The sequence below is a fragment of the Oryx dammah genome, unplaced genomic scaffold, assembly GCF_014754425.2.
Source record: "Oryx dammah isolate SB20612 unplaced genomic scaffold, SCBI_Odam_1.1 HiC_scaffold_2, whole genome shotgun sequence".
NCBI classification, from domain to species: domain Eukaryota; kingdom Metazoa; phylum Chordata; class Mammalia; order Artiodactyla; family Bovidae; genus Oryx; species Oryx dammah.
This window is the reverse complement of record NW_024070186.1, coordinates 104,575,582-104,597,780: the sequence shown is the minus strand read 5'-3', so window position 1 is coordinate 104,597,780 and position 22,199 is coordinate 104,575,582. Positions and strand designations below refer to the sequence as shown.

The following is a 22,199-nucleotide window of genomic DNA, read 5'->3' as shown; positions in this document are numbered from 1 at the left end:
TCAATTCATTTATTTGTTCACCATTTATGCTCCTTATTAGGATCTGTGTGTCAGGAACCAAATCTCTGTTCCCTTTGTATTTTGAGCACTATATTTCCTGACTTGGTCTACACAATTTGATATATATTTGTTGACTGTTATTGATGAGCAAGATTATGTTGCTTGGGGGAACTGAGGTCTTTATTCAAGTCATATTGGACCAGAAGAACAATGATATATTAAAGATGGAAAGCTGACAGCTTCATGAGAACATCTTCACCAATTTTTCCTTTACTTCCTATATTTTATGTACTGAGTGTATACAACTGCATAATGAAAAATAAAAAGCATTTTTAAAAGAAGAATTATCAGTGCCTTGTGTTCCCCTGATTAACCAAAGGGCTGCTGATTCAGGAGGTGAAGATCGTGTCATAGGATAAATTACTATCTCAGCTGTCCTGATTGCCAGGCTTCCTGCCAGTCGAGCAACAAGCACTTATCATCCCCCTTCACTGCCCCTCGCCCGTTGCCCTCACAAATTATTTGCAAAGACAGAGGAGGGCAACAGGTGAATAGACTCTGATGCTTCCTTGACTATATCAATAAACGTCCCCCCAGTTCCTGTTCATATTAAAATCCAAACTGGCAGTGGAACGAGCTTAAAAACTGATGTAGCACTTGAGATATGCGATTTCAAAGAAGGGGATTTTTCTCCAGCTGTGCTGCATCTCCACATCTGCCAAAATGCTCATGGTTTGACTGTGCATTCCGAGTTCCAATCCTCCCTCTTAAAACGATGAGAACCATGAGCCAGAACTCATTAAGAAATTACCCAGTAAACACTCTGACTCCCAAGTTGCTTTCTGACACCAAGCAACTTTCTTTGATCAGTAGAAATAGTACATTATATTCACTATAGACCTTTAAGTGGGAGTCACTGCCAAGAAATTCCAACAGAGATGAAAATACCAGAATTTTGAAGCTGAACCACAACTGCTCCTTGATACCACAGTACATTGTGTTTAAAGAGTTTAATTCATTACTATTTAATTTTGCAAATATTTCTACATCCACTTAAAAATATCCTTTTTCATTTGGTTCCCCTCCTTGAAACTCAGAGTATTATTGTCCTATAACTTGAAACTATACCCTGGGATTGCTTCATTATAGTGCAGAAGTAGATTTCCAAAGATCCATAGACTGCCACTTGTTATGTAATGACGCACAACACGCAATCATGCGGCGTGTGTGGCTTCCCCTCTCCCATCCTGCTGTCATTCCCATAGGTTAAAATAAGTAGTGAGCATAGACTGTCCATCAGTAAAGGACAATCTGGACTGAATATCTGATGGGAGCAAGGCTAAATCTCTTGAAGACAGGCTACCAAGAGTTCATGCAATTTCTCTACACAGACCAGAGATATTTTCAGCATCAGTGTGTAGGGTCACTTTCTTCTGCCCTCCTGGATACTTTCTTTAGAGTTCCTGAGCAGAACAAACCCCAAAACCATGATGCTGGTTAGAACAGTCCTGATGGCTCAGTACCGAAAACAACTTGCACAGCAGCATTCAAACTTTCGGGTAGAAAACACAGAAACAAACTCTGGTACTGTGGTGCTCACATCAGAATAACGTGGAGAGTTTGGTTAGATTACTCAAGCTCAAACTCACCCTTGGGATACTTTGAAATGCCCTCCTCCTCACCCACGTGCACCCCTATTAAAACCATTGCTCACAGCTAGTGCCTAACCATGATACCATAAATAGGATGTGGTCAGCATGTCACTAGTCACCCTGCCATTTGAAATGTGCATAGCTCATAAGTCAGTGAGTCCACTCATAGAACTTTATTCAACTGATACCCAAATGAGCTTAAAGCTCAACATTCAGAAAACTAAGATCATGGCATCTGATCCCATCACTTCATGGGAAATAGATGGGGAAACAGTGGAAACAGTGTCAGACTTTATTTTGGGGGGCTCCAAAATCACTACAGATGGTAATTTCATGAAATTAAAAGATGCTTACTCCTTGGAAGGAAAGTTATGACCAACCTAGATAGCATATTAAAAAGCAGAGATATTACTTTGCCAACAAAGGTCCATCAAGGCTATGGTTTTTCCAGTGGTCATGTATGGATGTGAGAGTTGGACTGTGAAGAAAGCTGAGCACCAAAGAATTAATGCTTTTGAACTATGGTGTTGGAGAAGACTCTTGAGAGTCCCTTGGACTGCAAGGAGACCCAACCAGTCCATCCTAAAGGAGATCAGTCCTGGGTGTTCATTGGAAGGATTGATGCTAAAGCTGAAACTCCAATACTTTGGCCACCTCATGCGAAGAGTTGACTCATTGGAAAAGACTCTGACTCTGATGCTAGGAGGGATTGGGTGCAGGAAGAGAAGAGGACAACAGAGGATGAGATGGCTGGATGGCATCACCGACTAGATGGACATGAGTTTGAGTGAACTCTGGGAGTTTCGTGATAGACTAGGAGGCCTGGCGTGCTGTGATTCATGGGGTCACAAAGAGTTGGACATGACTGAGTGACTGAACTGACTGACCCAAAAAGAAAGTCAAAATATGCAAATCACGTGACATTTACCAATGCTTATAATAATAAAATGAACTGATTAAATTAAGCATGATATCAAAGCACTAAAATTTTGTTTAAAAGGTAAATCTGTATCTGACATGATAAAGAAAAATAACTCAGTTTCTCACTGATTTTGACTGTCTATTAATTGGCTATGAATCATCATTATGAATCATCATTATTACATAGGAACAGGGCAAAGGAATGAGGCTGAGAAATGATATCTTGGGGCTGGGTCCACATAGCACATCCATCAGAATACTTGGAAGTTTTTGTTACATCAAAGCTGTAAGACCTGCAGGAGAACTTCCTGACCCACCTGGTGTAGCACACTGGGACGGTCTACATTTGATACAACTATGACAAGATTTTGTTCCCCTCAATGTGGCCAGGCAAGGACCTGCTGCCACCAGCAGAGAGCAGCTTCTTCCGTTCACTCCAGAGTGCTGCACAAATAGCCACTGTTCCATGTGTGCACAGAAGTTTGGGAAACTGGGAATTTGGGGAACTGCAGAAGTTACCTGGTACTTGTATCCCTGCATGTCTCAAAGACTAATTTCCAACGAAAAGGAAAGAAAATATTGCCTGCAACTAGAGCATCGTATGTAAAAGAATGAAGATTCCTGGGGCTATTTGAACCCTTTCTTCATCTTTTACCTTAAAGTCACTTTGAAATGCTAAGTGAAAGAAGTCAGACACAAAAGATCATATAACATATGATTCCATTTATGTGAAATGTCCAGAAAAGACAAATCTATATAAACAGAAAGTAGATTAGTGGTTGCCTAGGGCTGGGGGAAGGAACAGACTGACTGTAAATGGGCATCAGGAATCTTTGAGGGATGATGAAATGTTCTCAAATTGGACTGTGCTGATGGCTGAGGGCTGAACAGCTCTGCAAATTTACTAAAAATCATTGAATAGTACACTTAAAATGAGTGAATTTCACAATATTTAAACCATATATCAATGAAGCTCTTAAGGAACACTCTGAAGTAATATTAAACAATTTATAATTTTATCCATATTACTAAGATTTCTCAACAGAAATGTATATGTTATAAAAAAGAGGTTGCAACATTGATATCTTTTTTTTCATTAAAAAAAGAAGTTATATTTTAAAGGAGAAAAAAGTTTTTAATCTTGAATATGCACAGAAAACGACTCGGAGAAATACAAGGAATGTGATTTTTAGTGGATGAGATTAAAGTTTCCTTGCAGGGAAATTTTTACTTCAAACTTTATGTATTTTTGTATCATTGTATATTTTTATAGGAAAATATTCCCTTTATTTAAAAATATACAAATTACCCTTAATGTCTATGTCTTTCTTTGAGTCTTAAACAGATATGTCACCAGGGTTCTCAGAACACGAGCTATTTATCATTAAATATATCAGTTCCAGAATAAAATGGTAAATTAAAGTATTTGCTGATTCTGGAAAAAATGTGATTAAAGATTTAATGTATACTTTTTTGGCAAAACTGCCCTGTAATAATGTTTACAGAGTGTGCCATGTGTTGTATTGATGATATGCAGACAATTTTAGGTCAGAGTTTGGCAAGTTTTCCTAAAAGAGTCAAATAATAAATACGCTAGTCATTGTGGGCCAACCTGTCTTTGTCTCAACTGCTCTGCTGTTACAGGTAACAGCAGCCAATAGACAATTCATAAATGAATAGACTTGACTGTGTCTGTTGATTCCTATATTAGGTGGCAGATTGGATCATTTTTAATTTTATCAGTTCTTTGAATATGTATTAGAAAATTATAACTAGCTTCAAGTCCATGAATTAATAAGTATTATTGCTTAGAATGAGGCTAAATTCATGTAGGTTTTTTTAAAGGTTGGAAATTTAAAACAAATACTGAATAAATAATGGCACAGAAGATATCTGAGTATGACAAAAATCCATGAAAGATGTTTGCTAATGACAAACATTTGGAAAAACTACATTTGAGTACAAACATCAATTTCTTATTAACAATAAATGGTAGAATGAATAAAATCTCTCCAGATGAAGTAACTCTTATCAGAACCCAACCCGATAATTGAGGCAAAGCTCCCTGAAAGAAATATCAAATGTAGACCAAAAATCCTCAAAAGCAGTGATCCTCACCCAGAAAAAAAAAAAAAAGTAAAAGTAGCTCCCTGTAATACATCCAAATTCAGAGACTTCAAAATGGTGATAGGAATGAGAGTATACACAAGTGTCGTTCCCAGGCTTTTTCCAAGCACCCCAGTGCACATGACCTATGCTCAGCGATGAACTCAGCAAATCAGACAAACAGACCAAGAATACAGTGCTCTTTGGGAACTAGTGCCCTCCTCGCATACCAATTGTGATGACACAGGAAACTGCAGTGTCAGAACCAAGTATTGTTGCTGCCAGCGACGGCCCCCATTCAATTTGACAGGCTGCAATCCAGGTCAGAAAAAGAACAGAGTTCTAAACCCCTTGACTCTTCCTCCACTTGCCTAAACATAGCCATAATTTTCCAAACTGATAACCATCATTAGGGCTTTTTTTCCACTTAGGAAAATCAGAAGTGTGAAAAGGCGGGGGAGGCTGTATGGTGGAGGAAGAAAGGAGAGAAGAGTTTTTAACACCTGCATGCTCCATTCTCTGCACATCCTAGTTTACTGAGTACTTACAACAAATCCACACAACAGATATAATTATTTTCATTTTGGAGAAAAGGAAATGGAAACATTAGTCTAGACTTTATCTCCTTTTTCTCCTCAAAATGACACTTTCATATCAGTAACACTGACCGGTAAATACTGATCTGTAAATATGCCTTATTACTGTAGTTCATGATTCCCTGTTAGCTTTGCTCAGGCCACTGGAATCTTCTTTCTATATCTATATTCAACTAAACTGCACATGGCTTTAAGACTCAGCTTAAGCAAGACTTTCCCTAAGAAACCTTCCTGAACACCCTCCTCCACTCCCAGTTCACACCTGCCTTGGGTTTAATCCCACACGGCACTAGCATTCTACATAGCTCCATGGTATACTCACAAAACCACTGATTTACCTGCAAACCTCTCCCAGTAGCTAAAATCTCTGAAGATACAGAGATTATTTCTATATGACTTCTCAAGTTTTTCTCAGAGCTTTAATACTGTGTCTGGTACAAAGCAAGAACTCCAGAATTTGCTGAATAAATAAATGAAGGAAGGAATTGCATTGCCCAATGTCCTACAGTATGTACATTGTAGAACCAGAATTTGAAACTAATTTCTCTTTCCATTATACCACAATGTGAGTACAAAAAAAATCAATTAATTATTTACTACTTTAGCCTGATGATATTAAAGAAGAATTCATCAATGACTCAATTGCTCTAAATTACCTTCGGAAGCCTTCAGGAAGTACTGTAAACTTCTAAGGGGAAAAAAGCTTATAAGGGGGAAAAAATTTAATACCTGAAATCCAGTAAAAATTAAAATTCTGTTTTGTAGAAAAGCTGAGATTTTCCCAGAATTAAAGTGCCCAAAGTGGGAAATGGCAGTGTGATACTCAAATATCCATCAAAGTCAGATGACTCTATCTTTGTTGTGAGGTCCCTCTAAACTCACACCAGGACAAAGTATTTCTGTCATCCTATTTAAAAAAAGAAAAAAAACCCTCAGTAAGGTCCCGAGGTGGAAGCTGTTTCATATCAAACTGCCTCTCCGAGATGTCCCGAGAGTAGTTCACAATACCTGAGCACCCAGGAATCTATATATACCCACTATCTGACTAGGAAACAAGCTGAGCTCACACTGAATACCAAGTTGTTATTCCTACTTCTCTTCAGTATTTTTCAGACAGTTCTGTAGTATGGAATGTGGTTGGGGGCTGGAGGCCTTTACCAAAGTGAATCTGCATTCTTTAGGGGCACAAGAACCCAGGTTCTGCTGACACTACCACTGTGCTGAGCCCTGAGTCTCAAACAAGTTTAGGGACTGACACTGGGCAACAAGAAGCTATTGCAAGGTTATAAACAAAGCAGTGATCAGACTGATGTTTGAAGTATTCTAGCTGTATCATCATCATTACTGTTATTGTTATTATAACCTCCACATGATTGCATTCTCATACACACTACATAAGCTTCAGGAGAAAGTGCAGCTGCAGCTAGTATACATGAAACTACTTTCAGTAGACACGGAGAGATGCATTAGAAGGTAGAAGCAACATCAATCATGTACGTCATGAAGGGAAAATGATAGACAAATGTTTCTCTAGACTAATGTATTCTACTGAACTGACAAAATTAAAAAGTATTTGTTGCGGGTTTACTGTGTGCAAAGCATTGTACCAGGTGCTGTTGTATTATCTGTGGAGTGAGATGAAGAGCTTTGATGGCTTCTCAGGCAAGAACTCTGGGAAAATTTTTTTTTAGTAACAGCACTATTGTCTAAGTCAGGTCCTATGCTTTTCCACTTCAATTTTTTAAAGACACGGTTAGCTGACTCATAAATAATTAAATATAAAGAATCATCTGTTATTTTGTGGGCAATATATTTTTTCCAGTGACCAAAATATTAATGTCTACTCTCTGTGGCATTGGTTTTTGAGTATCACAGTATTTGAGAAATTCAATTATTAATCAGAAGGTTGTGTGTACATCACACATCCAGAAATAAAATAGAACTTGCTAATTTTAAAGAACATTTTATGAAACACTGCTCCCAAATTACCTAAGGATCAAAATATACCCATGCCTTTAAAACTCAGGATCGTTCTTTTTTGAATAAAGATGCTAATTCCTTACAACCAAGAGCCTTTGTTAAAAATAACCATAAATACCACTATACCATGTAATGAAAGTTACAGTACAATTAAATAAAAGTTTTAATTTATATTCCCATTACACTTCCTTGAGGATATACCCTTCATTGGACTTAGGTATTACTCAACTCTGTAATAGCAACACATTTAGAAACCAACTCTTCAGATGGATACTAGCCACATATGCAGTTAATTCATTTAATAAGCATTTACTGTGCATATGTGCTGGATATTGTTCTACATACTAGGAATTCAAGCAAAGATGTTGTGGAGGAGACAAGCAGGTAACAGTTAAATACAGTCAATGTGCTCTATTGAAGTTCCTTAGGAGGGTACCTGATCAGATGTGAGCAGTCAGGAAGCCTTCCTAGTCTTGAAGAAACAGCAGAAACTAAATGGTTTGAAAAATCATGCTAAGCTAATCCACAGTGAGCTAATTATAAAGAAAAAAATTCCATTCAACAGTCTTTTTTTGACTTTGACCCCCATAGGCAGTCCCTATGAAAGATACCATTAACAGCAAATACCCTATTCATCTACAGGCCTATAATCTAATTAAGCTAGTAAACACACATTTTAGATGATGCTTTATCAGCAGAAAACTTGTGATCAAGCCCTCAACTGCCACTTGCTAACTGCATGATTTGGGACATTAGTGTCTCATCATCTGTATAATGTACATTAATAGCATATATGTCACACATTACTGCAAAGATGAAATAATGCTACTAAAGCACTTAGGCCAACCCAGAGAACTCAGAAAAAATGAGCTATCACAAAAGCCTCATTAGCATGATTAATCTTACAGTTAAGTGTGCAAATATTCAAAAGAGCAAGCCACCATTTTCAAAATTGGTTATTTTTTTTAAAGATTTAGCAGAGACAGTGAGGTTTGAGCTCACACTTAAAGGCAAAATGAAAAAGGTTTTACATGGTAGAATGAATAGCAAAAGTCAAAATAACAGTGATTTGTCCAGAGGATAATGAGAAGACTCAATTTTGACTCTGAGTAAAGTCTGTTTAAGAAAATAGAAGTAGGATTTGAAAGGTAAGCTGGTGCCAGGTTACAAAACTCCTTCAAACAAGCTTGAGGTTTGTCCTATACATGATGGGGACTAAACGTTTTTGTTCAGTAAAGTCTGATGGCCAAAAGCAGTAATTCATAAGAAAAACTGAAAGGGGGAGACAAGTTAGACAGACTAGTTAGGATGTGACTACAGTACTGCTGCATGGCAATGAGTCAATTAAAACACACATTGGAGCAGTGACAAGCAGAAAGATGGAGACAAGAAGCATTCTGAAGAACAAATGAACAAAGCATAGTCACTGAATGCAAATACTGGCCAGGGTCTTAATCTAAAAAAATGTTGTCAGGCCACATTTTCCTAAGAGTACTTAAGTCTCTGAGTTCACCCTGTGAAATTCCAGAGACATGTTGATTCTTCCAGATAGTTTAACAGCTGATAAGGGTATTTTGCTCACCATAAGCATTAAATCAGTGTTGGTGATTTACACTGGTGATAACACTGTGATCTGTATTTGTACATTCATGCTCATGCCAGCATTATTCACACTAGCCAAAAGGTGGAAGATGTTTCCCAAGGATGAATGGATAAACAAATGTGATATATACATAAATTATGATACTATTCAATCCAGAAAGAAATCGAATTCTGATTCATGCTACAATATGGATGAAACTTAAAGATATCATGGTAAGTGAAGTAAGCTAAGCACAAATGAACAAATAACACTACGATTCCACTTACAAGAGGTCCTTGCGTGTGTGTGCGGTAAGCCGCTTTAGTCATGTTTGAGTTTTTGCAATGCTATTGACCACCAGCATCCTCTGTCCACGGGATTCTCCAGGCAAGAATATTGGGTTGCCGTGCCCTCCGCCATGGGATCTTCCCGATCCAGGGATCAAACCCACATCTCCTGTGGCTCCTGCACTGCAGGCAGATTCTTTACTGCTGAGCCAAGAGGTCCCTAGAATTATCAAATTCATAAAGACAGAAAGTATAACAGTAGTTGCTAGGGGCTTAAGGAAAGGAAAACAGGGAGTTATTGTTCAATGGGTACAGAGTTTCAATTTTACATGATGAAAAGGACCTAGAGATAGATATTAGTGATAGTTGCACAACAATGTGAATACACTTAACACCACTTAACCATATATTTAAGAATGTTTAAAATGAGTATTACTCAGTCATGAAAAACAATGAAACAATGCCATCTGGAGCAATGTGGATGGACCCAGAAATAATTATACTAAGTGAAGTAAGCTAAAATGAGAAAGACACACATCATATGATATCGATTATATGTGGAATCTAAAACATGCTATAAATGAATTTATTTACAAAATAGAAGTAGACATACAGAACACAAATTTATGGTTACCAAAGGGGAAGAGGGCAGGGATAAATAAGGAATTTGGATTAAAATATACCCACTGCTACATATAAAATAGATAATCAACCATGACCTACCTTATAGCACAGGAAACTATACTCAGTATCTTGTAATAACCTATAATGAGAAAGAATATCTCTCTCACTCTTTGTCTCTCTCTCTATATATATATATACACACACACACATACATACATATACAGAAAGTGATTCGTGATTCCTATATATATGAAAGTGAACGTAAAAGTGTTAGTCACCCAGTCGTGTCCAACTCTTTGTGACCCCATAGACTGTAGCTTGCCAGACTCCTCTGTCCATGGATTTCTCCAGGCAAGAATACTGGAGTCGGTTTGCCATTCCCTTCTCCAGGTGATCTTCCTGGCCCAGGAATCAAACTCAAGTCTCCTGGATTGCAGGCAGATTCTTTACTATCTGAGTCACCAGGGAAGCCTACATAAATTATAAACATATATGGCAGAAAGTGAAAAGGAGCTAAAGAGCCTCCTGATGAAAGTGAAAGAGGAGAGCGAAAAAGTTGGCTTAAAGCTCAACATTCAGAAAACTAAGATCATGGCAACCAGGCCCATCACTTCATGGCAAATAGATGGGAAAACAGTGAAAACAGTGTCAGACTATATTTTTCTGGGCTCCAAAATCACTGCAGATGGTGACTGCAGCCATGAAATTAAAAGACGCTTACTCCTTAGAAAGAAAGGTATGACCAATGTAGACAGCATATTAAAAAGCAGAGACATTACTTTGCCAGTAAAGGTCCGTCTAGTCAAGGCTGTGGTTTTTCCAGTGGTCATGTATGGGTGTGACAGTTGGATTATACAGAAAGCTGAGTGCCGAAGAATTGATGCTTTTGAACTGTGGTGTTGGAGAAGACTCTTGAGAGTCCCTTGGACTGCAAGGAGACCCAACCAGTCCATCCTAAAAGAGATCAGCCTGGGTGTTCATTGGAAGGACTGATGTTGAAGCTGAAACTCCAATACTTTGGCCACCTGATGTGAAGAGCTGACTCATTCGAAAAGACCCTGATGCTGGGAAAGATTGAGGGCAGGAGGAGAAGGGGACAACAGAGGATGAGATGGTTGGATGGTATCACTGACTCAATGGACATGGGTTTGGGTGGACTCCGAGAGTTGGTGATGGACAGGGAGGCCTGGCGTGCTGTGTTTCATGGGGTCGCAAAGAGTTGGACATGACTGAGCGACTGAACTGAACTGAATATATATATATATAAACTGAATCACTTTGTTATACACCTGAAACTAATGCAACATTGTAAATCAATTATATTTTGATTTAAAAAATTTTAAAAGAATGATTAAAATGGGAAATTTTGCATTATCTACATTCTACTACAATAAAAAATAATAATGTAGACCTAATGCCCTGAGAAACAGTGTGCTCGCTCAAAACAAGAGAAAAGTAAAGCCTGCCAACCCACTTAGCCTAACTACTCAGCCAAACGAGATACCCATCCTTCTCCAGGTCAGACACCATTAGTCGGCTTGTCCAACTGAAGAAATGAAGGGGACAAAATGTCAACCATCATCTGTATCAAAATGCTAATGGTAGTACAATGGCACATGCCTCTCTGCTTCTCAACTGCCCTGGTTTGACACTAAAGGAAAAAAGAAGTCGTCACTTCATCAGTCAAAGCAATCCTTCACCTTGGTACTTCCACTTAGTGACAAATTCCCTGGAGAAAGGAAAAGTAACTTGCCTATCTCTGTGCCCTTAACTCCAGAGCTAGAACAAATGCTCCATAGACAAATTCACGAATTCTGAGGGACTATAATTACTTAATATACTTCTATCAGTTAAAATTTTCCCAAGTGAATACCATGCCCAGCACTATACTAAGTGGAATGCAAACACAGAAGTATAAGATATGGTCCCTGCCTTTTAAGATCCTGTAATCTACTTGTGGGAACAAGAATCATACAATGATATAATAATGAATACAAGACAGTATATAATTAGGTGCTAAATTGTGTAGTCCAATTATAAGTACCATAGGAGGTCATAATGGAGAAGGCAATGGCACCCCACTCCAGTCCTCTTGCCTGGAAAATCCCAGGGACGGAGGAGCCTGGTGGGCTGCAGTCCACGGGGTCGCTAAGAGTCGGACACGACTGAGCGACTTCACTTTCACTTTTCACTTTCACGCATTGGAGAAGGAAATGGCACCCCACTCCAGTACTCTTGCCTTGAGAATCCCAGGGATGGGGGAGCCTGGTGGGCTGCCGTCTATGGGGTCGCACAGAGTCAGACACGACTGAAGCGACTTAGCAGCAGCAGCAGCAGGCAGTCATAAACTTGTCTAACACCCTGTTGAAATGAACAGTGGGTCAGGAAATCTTTACTCACTGCCCACTTGTAGGAGTAAGTAGAGACATCTATAAAATGAACTGAAGGCTTATAAAAATATCATATTTAATTTTGTATGCAATACACCTCCTCTACCAAATAATTCCTTTCTTGACTTTTTTCTTCCACATTTTCCTGTTTCTCAGCCTTGTTTACCAGTAATTATAAAGTACTCAAAGGAAAATAAATAAATATGCCAACAACCATTTGAAAGAATGTGTAAATTACTGTGAAACACAGGTACTCAATAAAAAATTAGTAGATTAGTAAATTCAGCCTTTGCAAAAATAAACTTTTCATTCAAAGCTTAATTTGTTCAGACAAAGCCAAGAAGAAATAAGTATACAGACTTCCCTCCATCTCATATGAGGGTTAATGAGATCAAGGACAATTGTATTTATTTAGCATCAGAATTCAGACCATCTGCTTAAAGAAATAAGAATTTCACAACACTTTACATGTCATAGATCAAAACAGACTTTGTTTCTATAAAGACTCAAACTGTGAATGTATATATCTTTTTTTCTGGCCAACTTCAAACATTAAAAGTTGCATGGCTATGTAGTTTAAGCAGTGAGCTGAAGAAGCAAGGCTTTAAATTCTGTTTCCTAGGCTGCCAGTGACTATAATCTCTCTCCATCACTTTCTTCATCCCTTCTCCCTAAGTAGCAATCAGACATATTCTGCTGCATCAGAACTGCATAAATACAAAGCTACTTGGTATTTCTCAGTCAACTATCAACCCTACATATATCTGGCAAGACTTGAGGGTACTTTGGGTAACAAAGTACAAACTCACTCATGATTTTGTGGGTCAGGAATTAACAAGGGCTCAACTAAGTGGTTCATCTCATCCACCTGGTGCAAACTAGTAACTAAGGCCAGAAGATCAATATTCAAGACGGTTTCCTCACTTAAATGTATTGCACCTCGCTGGTATTTCATTCTCTCTCTTTCTTCTGCTCAATCTCACTACCCACTCCTTCTCTCCTCCCCCCTGCCCTTCTCCGTCTCTGTCTTTTTCTCCACTTGGTATGTCATCCTCCAGGAAGGGCAAGGACTAGGGTAAGGCAACAAGAGGTGCCTTGGGCACAAAATTTAAGGAAGCACAAATTCCCAAGTGCTGCCACCGTACTTACTGAACCTTGAGAATGAGTACCTTCTTAAGAGTGACTCTCCCAGTGTGCAAAATTTAAGGAGGTGCTCACTCTCAGTCTTGTGCAAGTACACCTGAGAGACAGCATCTCCTTAAATTTTGCACCCGAGAAAACCCACTTGCCTCAACTCACGGTCCTCGTCTAGGGCCTCTCCATATGGATCAGAAATACCAAATTGAGACACACCAAGCATGGTGATCTCAGGGAAGACCACCTATGTCATAACTATGGGAGTTAAAGCTGCTGGGCCAAGGAAAGTCTTTGCATATAACTGGGTGGTATCACTTTCACCCTATTCTATTGGTCAAAGTAGTCAGTGACTCTGCCCATGTTCATGGGTAAAGAAACAGACACCAACTACTGACAAGGTTTAAGGCGGTCTCGTTACAGAAGAGCAAGTGGTATGAGGACAATTTTGGAGCTACCTTTGGAAAATACACTCTTCTCCATCTTCCTCGATAAACTTCCTGTCATGTTATTCCTGGAACATTGCAACTAATTAATATCCTAGCTGCTAAACTTCATTTTCAATTCAGTATACTGAAGCATACTGCTTGCTACCAGACCTTCCTTTACTAACTATACTCTTGCTTAAAATTTACAGCAATTTCACTGGCTTATAAATAAAACCTAGTCTTCTATCTATCATTTAAAGCGTTCCCTGGTTTAGTGCTGTCTCACCTGTGGTGGGTTAAACTGTGTTTCCAAAAAGATACATTCAAATATTAACCCCTAGTACTAGGAAATATGACTTTATTTGGGGGAAAAAATGTCTTAACATGTAATCGAGTTAAAATGAGATTATGCTGGATTAGTTCAGTTCAGTCACTCAGTCAGGTCTGACTCTGTAACCCCATGGACTGCAGCATGCCAGGCCTCCCTGTCCATCACCAACTCTCAGAGTTTACTCAAACTCATGTCCACTGAGTTAGTGATGTCTTTCAACCATTTCATTGTCTGTTGTCCCCTTCTCATCCCTTTCTCCTCCTGCATTCAATCTTTCCCAGCATCAGGGTCTCTTCCAATGAGTCAGTTCTTCACATCAGGTGGCCAAAGTATTGGAGTATCAGCTTCAGGATCAGTCCTTCCAATGAATATTCAGGACTAATTTCCTTTAGGATGGACTGGTTGGATCTCCTAGCTGTCCAAGGAACTCTCAAGAGTCTTCTCCAGCACCACAGTTCAAAAGCATCAATTCTTCGGCACTCAGCTTTCTTTATAGTCCAACTCTCACATCCATACACGATTACAGGAAAAACCATAGCTTTGACTAGACGGAGCTTTGTTGGCAAAGTAACGTCTCTGCTTTTTAATATGCTCTCTAGGTTGGTCATAGCTTTTCTTCCAAAGAGCAAGCGTCTTTTAATTTCATGGCTGCAGTCACCATCTGCAATGATTCTGGAGCCCAAAAAAATAGAGTCTATTACTGTTTCCATTGTTTCCTCATCTATTTGACATGAAGTGATGAGACCAGATGCCATGATCTTAGCTTTCTGAATGTTGAGTTTTAAGCCAATTTTTTTCACTCTCCTCTTTCACTTTCATCAAGAGGCAATTTACGTCTTCTTAGATTGGGTCCTAATCCAATGACTAGTGCCTTTATAAGAAAAGGAGAGAGAGATCGGGACAGACACAAGGAGACACAGGAAAGAAAGCCACATAGAAACACAGACAGACCGGAACAATGCACCTAGAAGCCAAGGAGTGCCTGCTGCCAAGTCGCTTCAGGCGTGTCCGACTCTGCGCGACCGCATAGACGGCGGCCCCCCAGGCTCTCCCGTCCCTGGGATCCTCCAGGCAAGAACACTGGAGTGGGCTGCCACTTCCTTCTCCAATGCGTGAAAGTGAAAAGTGAAAGTGCAGTTGCTCAGGCTTAGCGACCCCATGGAATGCCTAGGAGCCATCAAAGCTGGGAGAAAGCAAGGAAGGATTCTTCCATGGAGCCTCCAGAGGGAGCATGGCCTTACCAACACCTTGATTTTGAACTTCTGGCCTCCTGGCTAGGAGAGAACAAATCTCTGTTGTTTTAAGCCACAAAGTTTGTGGTAATTTGTTATGGCAGTCCTAGGAAACTAACACACTGCCCCTCCAATTCTAATCCACACTGCTTCCAAACACTCCCCCTTTTATTTAAGTAGAGCTTTCTTCCCTCTCCCGACCTTCCAAATAATTATTGCATCTCTCTTTGTCCTTTCCTTTCACTAAAAGGACTTCTCTGTAGCTCAAATGGTAAAGAATCTGCCTGCAATGCGGGAGACCTGGGTTTTTGATCCCAGGGTTGGGAAGACCCTCTGGAGAAGGGAATGGCAACCCACTCCAGTATTCTTGCCTGGAGAATCCCATGGACAGAGAAGCCTGGCAGGCTACAGCTCGTGGGGTCACAAAGAGTTGGACATGGCTGAGCAACTAACATTTTCCTTCCACTAAAATGACTAAAGCAGTGTACGCACCTGATCAATTGTCACTGAGTTGTAACTGGCATCTTCTGGCATTCTGCTAGGCAAGGCTACTTGTCCCAAACACTGAGTCAGAGTACACCTGGTATAAAGAGAATTTCACTTAAATAAAAAATGTTGAGAAGATACCAAATTTTTTTGGTAAAGTGCTTAGAGTTATAAGTAGAACAATCCTTTCCCTGTCATGTTCTTTGTTCACCAAAAAATAAATAAAATAAAAAGTTTCAGTGAGAGAGTAATTTGTAGAAACAGACAATGCAAAACTATAGAAATCTTTCCTCGGCTGGTCAGAAATCTCTTAGCTGTCAGAAAATGTATGAACAACAGTGGCTTTAATCAACTGGACCAAAAATGCCTTCCAAATAATAACTCAATAACCCAGAATTCAGGTTGCCTCATTATAATTCCCATTTGGAATGTCACATAAAGTATATGAGAAGTGCTTCAAGAAATTAAGAAGGTCATTTATGCTTTTCCCCAAAATACCTTACATGGCAACTTGTGCAAAATAAATACAGTACTTTCAAATAGTTACACATTGATCACTCAGGGAGATTTCAGGGACAGAATCTGGAATGCAGGAAGTAATCATACTGCTTTATCCTGCAATGGTCAGACTACATCTGGAGCCCTGAATAACCAGTAGCTACCACAACTTTGGGCTTCCCAGGTGGTGCTAGTGGTAAAGAACCTGCCTGCCAATGCAAGAGACATAAGAGATGCAGGTTTGATCCCTGGGTTGGAAGGATCCCCTGTAGAAGGAAACGGCAACCCACTCCAGTATTCTTGCCTGGAGAACTCTATGGACAGAGGAGCCTGGCAGGCTACAGGCCACAGGGACTCAAAGCCTGGGACATGACTAAAGCAACTTAGCACATATGCACACGCCACACCTTTAGAGGTAAGTAGATGACCTGCAAGCACTCATGGGAGCGAGAAAGATGAGGAAGAAGAGGCTTAAGAAACAGCAGGGTACAGTGATGTTTAATTTGAAGAACAGAAGCGCCTTGAGAAAAAAAAGTTAATTATCTTAATAAGAAAGATATTTATATTACAGAATCTGACATTTTTTGTGACCCAAAGAGTTAAGCTAACACCAATAAATGAAAGTTACAGGAAGACAAATTTTGAATGGTCATAAAAGAGATTCCTAAAAATCAAGCTAGTAATTGTGAATTGTCCCTGGAAATGCTCATGCAAAGAACTGTAACTACTCGATGATAGTAACTCACTTATCTTTCGAGTGCTAGTGCACAGAATATATACTTTCATGTAACAACTGACCAATATATACTTGATAAAGGGAAATTCAAACAGTCCCTTCTTAAACCTAGGATTCCAGGATTTTAGGATTCCGAAAGAAACATAACTGTGAGACACTATTTTCCTTTCAATAGATCAAATTATCATAATTTTATTTATGCTGGATATGTACAACTCAAGAAAATAAAAAAGGACACCAAGCATGTCAGTAAGGACATCCTAGGTAATACCACATAGTAGTAAGTATAAAATGTGAAACGCTTAACAAGCTCAAAGATTCAAATATACATATTTACACATATATTTAATCCCTCTAAAATTTCTCTTAATCAAAGCAAAAGTGAGCTGCAACTTATTAAACTCAGTGCTTTTGTATTCATTCAAAAATACTTATTGAATGCTGACGATATGCCAGACAAGTCTAGTACTGTAAACCAATTTAGTTATGTAGCTATTAATATCTTCACTTGAAGTCCAAAGGAGTTACGTAACTTGTCCAAGTTCAGGCCACCACTACCCTATACAGAGGATTTGTACAAAAAAAAAAAAGTACCTCTTCCTCAAGACATTTTACTTCCATTTGTCAGAAAACGTATCATAATATACTAATTCTATTAGAACAAGAAAACATATTACCTTCTGCCATGAAGTTGTCTTAATAAATATTCAAATTGATAAGTCTATGCCCTGGTGGCTCAGCAGTAAAGAATCTGCCTGCAATGCAGGAGATGTAGGTTCGATCCCTGGGTCAGGAAGAGCCCCTGGAGAAGGAAACAGCAACGACTACAGTATTCTTGCCTGGGAAAATCCATGGACAAATGAGCCTGGCAGGCTACAGGCCATAGGGTCTCAAAGAATCGAACACGACTTAAGCAACTTAGCAGCATGATATAAAGTTTGCACCTTTCATGGGTTTCTTTGTGCACTGAACAATTTACTTAATGGTCAATCCCATACGATATCTAATAAATGCAGCACCAGGGATTTTACTCCAGGGTACTACTATTAACTCCCACCCTAAAAGGGAATCATCAAGAATCTCATGTGAATTACATAATCCTCTGGCTGCATATGATCGCTGTCTCCTTTCAGCATTGTTTCATACTCAAAGCACTTATAAATATGTATTTATGGATTTAAACCCACTGAATACATAGAAAGCAACAAATGCTGGATGAATGAGAAGGGTTTCTCAGAAAGTCCATCACTAGCATCTCCCAAACAAGAACTGCTTCTCCAAAGCCTGGTTTTACCCACCAGGCAAATTGGAAAATATTAAGATTAATAGAAAAAATTTGTTCTCATAAATATCAAGCAAATACTCAGCTGGAACCTGAAGATCTTAATTATCACAAAAATGATTTTAATCAGATTCCACTAAGAGGGAATCTTAGTTCTTCAGATCAAAGTCAAGTCAAAGTGCTTCAGATCAATATTCTGTCAAATTCTGGAAGATTTTTGGGAAACGAGGGATTTAACAAAAAGATTTTGCTTTTCCCTAGAGGAAGATATCTCAGAGTGTAAAACAGTCTTAATATCCAGTAAAAATAAACATGTCTTTAGAAAGAACAATGCATGTTTATGTGGTGCTTTAATTCATCCAAATCTCCCTTGTTGGGTCTCTATCAGGTTTCAAGTTTTGTGTCAGATGCTGAGAACATGCTGATGATCAAATCCAGACCATGCACTACTCTCATTCCAGGGGGCAAAATTAATGTAAAAAGAAAAGTGTGGTAAGTGTTACAACAGAGATCTAGACAAAAGGTAATAGACCCACTTGCTCTTGCCTTGGTTTGTTCTCCATACATGACTTCTTGGAATTTAGGCAAATAAACCTCACAAAAGTTTAAGTATGCTCTAAAATGAACATGAAGGCCAATCACTGTCATCATATCTGGCACACAGTAAATATATAATAGACGTGGAATGAATAAATAAATGAACTTTTCAGATTACAAATTAGAGTTAGGCCACAAGCAAACATTCCCATCAATTATAAAATAAGTGTCCGTGAATACAAAATGTTTTTAAATAACCAAAGCCTAAGGCAATTTGAATTGAGAGAAGAGACCATTTAAATATAAACCTCACACTACCCAGCCTAAAACATAAGGTAAATTATTTCCTATGTCTCTTAGTCTATTTAACGATATATTTTCAACATCTCAGCAGCACATTCATTTTTATTTTCAAAGTTATGTCGGATATTTTTTTTTCCTAAATCCCAACCATATCTGTCAATCTGGCTTTAGTAAGAGTAATCAACTATGAGGAGGTCTAATAATTTCCATTGTTTTCAGTCATCCAGACAAAGAAGATCTGGGATTAAAGACAAAAGAGAGAGAGAGCGAGATGGGGGAGATTCCTTGAGGTATAGAAGGGATCTATATTCACGAATTCCAACTTTTCAGGTGGATAATTTGAGGTTTGTATCTTCAACGGTTTTAACCACTCCATCCGGTACTAACCAAACGTCCCCAAAGACATTTTACTGAAATAGAAACCAAACACTATCTACCTTGCTCACTTTTTCTTCTAATTCTGTGCTTTCGGACTACATTTTATTCGTCTCACATTGTTAAAAATAACTTGAGGATGGGAACACAGTCTATGCTATCTCCTTCATCAGCACCTAGCCCGGCACCGTATGCAATGAAGCACTTACAAAATGCCTTGGGATGATATTACTGGACACGAAGCCACCGCACGTATGAAACTCCGAAGTCAGCATTTTCTAACAGGCTTTCAGGCAATGCCTGACGTGAAGAAGAATCACAAAATACTAAAATTAAAAGAGGACTTTACGCTGTCTAAAATACAGTTCCTACCACCACCACCAGCACCACGAGAAAATAGTTCCAAACTTTCCACGCATAGTTTATGCTCCTCCGCTTGCACGCTCCCTCCGATGACTGTGCGCCTGCGCCCTAGCGAGTGGTGCCTTTACACCTGGCTGCTGCAGCCGCTAAGTCGCTTCAGTCGTGTCCGACTCCGTGCGACCCCACAGACGGCAGCCCACCAGGCTCCCCCGTCCCTGGGATTCTCCGGGCAAGAACACTGGAGTGGGTTGCCATTTCCTTCTCCAATGCATGAAAGTGAAAAGTGAAAGTGAAAAGTAAAAGTGGAGTCGCTCAGTCGCGTCTGACTCTTCTCGACCCCATGGACAGCAGCCTTCCAGGCTCCTCCGTTTCCAGGCAAGAGGACTGGGTTGCCATTGCCTTCTCCATTGCCCCTGGCCTTACCCTCAATTTCTCTTCCCCCGCCACCTGCGGCTTCCTGATCCACGCTTGAGCAGGGGTCTCGGGTGGCCAAGCTGTCAAGAGAAGGGCCCAAGTGGGCGCGTGAAGGGCCCAAGATTGTCCATAGCCACAGAGGGGGGGAAATGGTGGAAAATTCACCGCTGCCATTTCCAGAAAGAGCGTTCTATGGTTTTCTCCGTTAAGCTCACAATTTTGGTGCACACTCTGTCTCAGATGGGCTTTTATTCCTGAATCTTGGCTAAGCGCCTTAGGCTTAATCTATTGGCCTTGAAATTATTCGGCAGTTCCATTACTTGTCTACCTCCTTGTTACCACAGTAATCCATTATATAGTCTTATTTGGAATAAACATGACAAGTAAACTCCATTCATGTAATCACAGGTAACAGTGCTAAAAATCAACAGCAGAAGAAATGCCAAGAGGCCATCCAGTGTTAGAAGATATACTTATTAGTGAAGTAAACTAAATATTCCTTCTTGTAACCAAAGAACTTTACACCAAAAACTCAATTGTAGATAGATTAACACCAAGCATTTATTATTTTTGACATAGTAATAATAGCAATCATAATTTTGACTCTCTCTCTTATTAACAGCTAATATTAAAATGTAAAATGGCTTCCCATGTGTCTCAGTGGTAAAGAATCCATCTACTAGTGCAGGTGACCCAGGAGACTTGGGTTCCATCCCTGAGTTGGGAAGATCCCCTGGAGGAGGAACTGGCAAACTGCTCCACTCTTCTTGCCTGGGAAATCCCATGGATGGAGGAGCCTGGTGGGCTCCAGTCCATGGGGTTGCAAAGAGTTGGAAATGACCAAGCAACTGAAGGCATACACACACACACACACACACACACACACACACACACACAGAGTGAAATGTAAAAAGAAAACAATGTTATTGAATTTTTCTTAGATTGAGCATGTGTGTGCCAAGTCACATCTGACTCTTTGTGATGCTATGGACTGGAGCCCACCAGGCTCCTCTGTCCATGGGGTCCTCAGGCAAGAATACTGGAGTGGATTGCCATTTCCTTCTCCAGGGGATCTTCCTGACCCAGGGATCGAACCCATGTTTCTTGCATTGCAGGCAGAGTCTTTACCATCTGAGCCACCAGCAAAGCCCTTATTAGTATTGTAAATGTTCTCAAATAGCAGACATTAGTAGAATAAATTAATGTTGCATTACTATATATAGATATCTTTATATCAGTAGTTACAGAAACTATATATGCAAAACTAAATATACAGTACGTGTGAATTAGTCACTCAGTCATGTCCGACTCTTGGCAATCCCATGGACTGTAGCCCGCCAGGCTCCTCTGACTATGGAATTCTCCAGGCAAGAATACTGGATTGGGTTGCCCCCTTCTCCAGGGTATCTTCCTGATGCAGGAATTGAACCTGGGTCCTCCACATTGCAGGCAGATTGTTTACCATTTGAGCTAACCGGGAAGCCTCATATACTCTATAGTATAACATAGTATATTTGCAGAGAAGATCCATTTCTCAGTCACCCAAAGAAATTCGGAAACAATTTATGCTTACAGTTTTCTTAGATACTGGCATTCAATACAATTTGAGTAGAACAATTTAATAACAGCAGATAATTTGGGTTACGCCATTAAGGTGGAAAAAAGCATGTTTCAATATACTATGAATTTTGTACAATGAAACACTGATAAATTAATTCTTGACCAAAAAGAAAATGTTTCAGCCTCCTTTTGAAACACAAGCATCATCATTCATTCCTCTCTATCTTTGTGTTTCTACCAGGTAGGCTGCATATAGCCAGATCTGATAAGAACTGCACAGAGAGAAATATTGAAAATTCATATGCAACTTATGAAAATCATTAAAAAGAGATTCAGGTACTGACATGGTGGAATTTTGGTGTTTTAGTTTTTCTCATTTAAA

At 39.4% G+C, this 22,199-nt stretch overlaps 1 pseudogene; it reads left to right on the top strand.

Annotated features, from left to right (window-relative positions):
- The first annotated feature begins 20,406 nt into the window (after positions 1-20,406).
- On the top strand, positions 20,407-20,831 carry LOC120881984 (annotated as a pseudogene).
- The last annotated feature ends 1,368 nt before the right edge of the window (positions 20,832-22,199 follow it).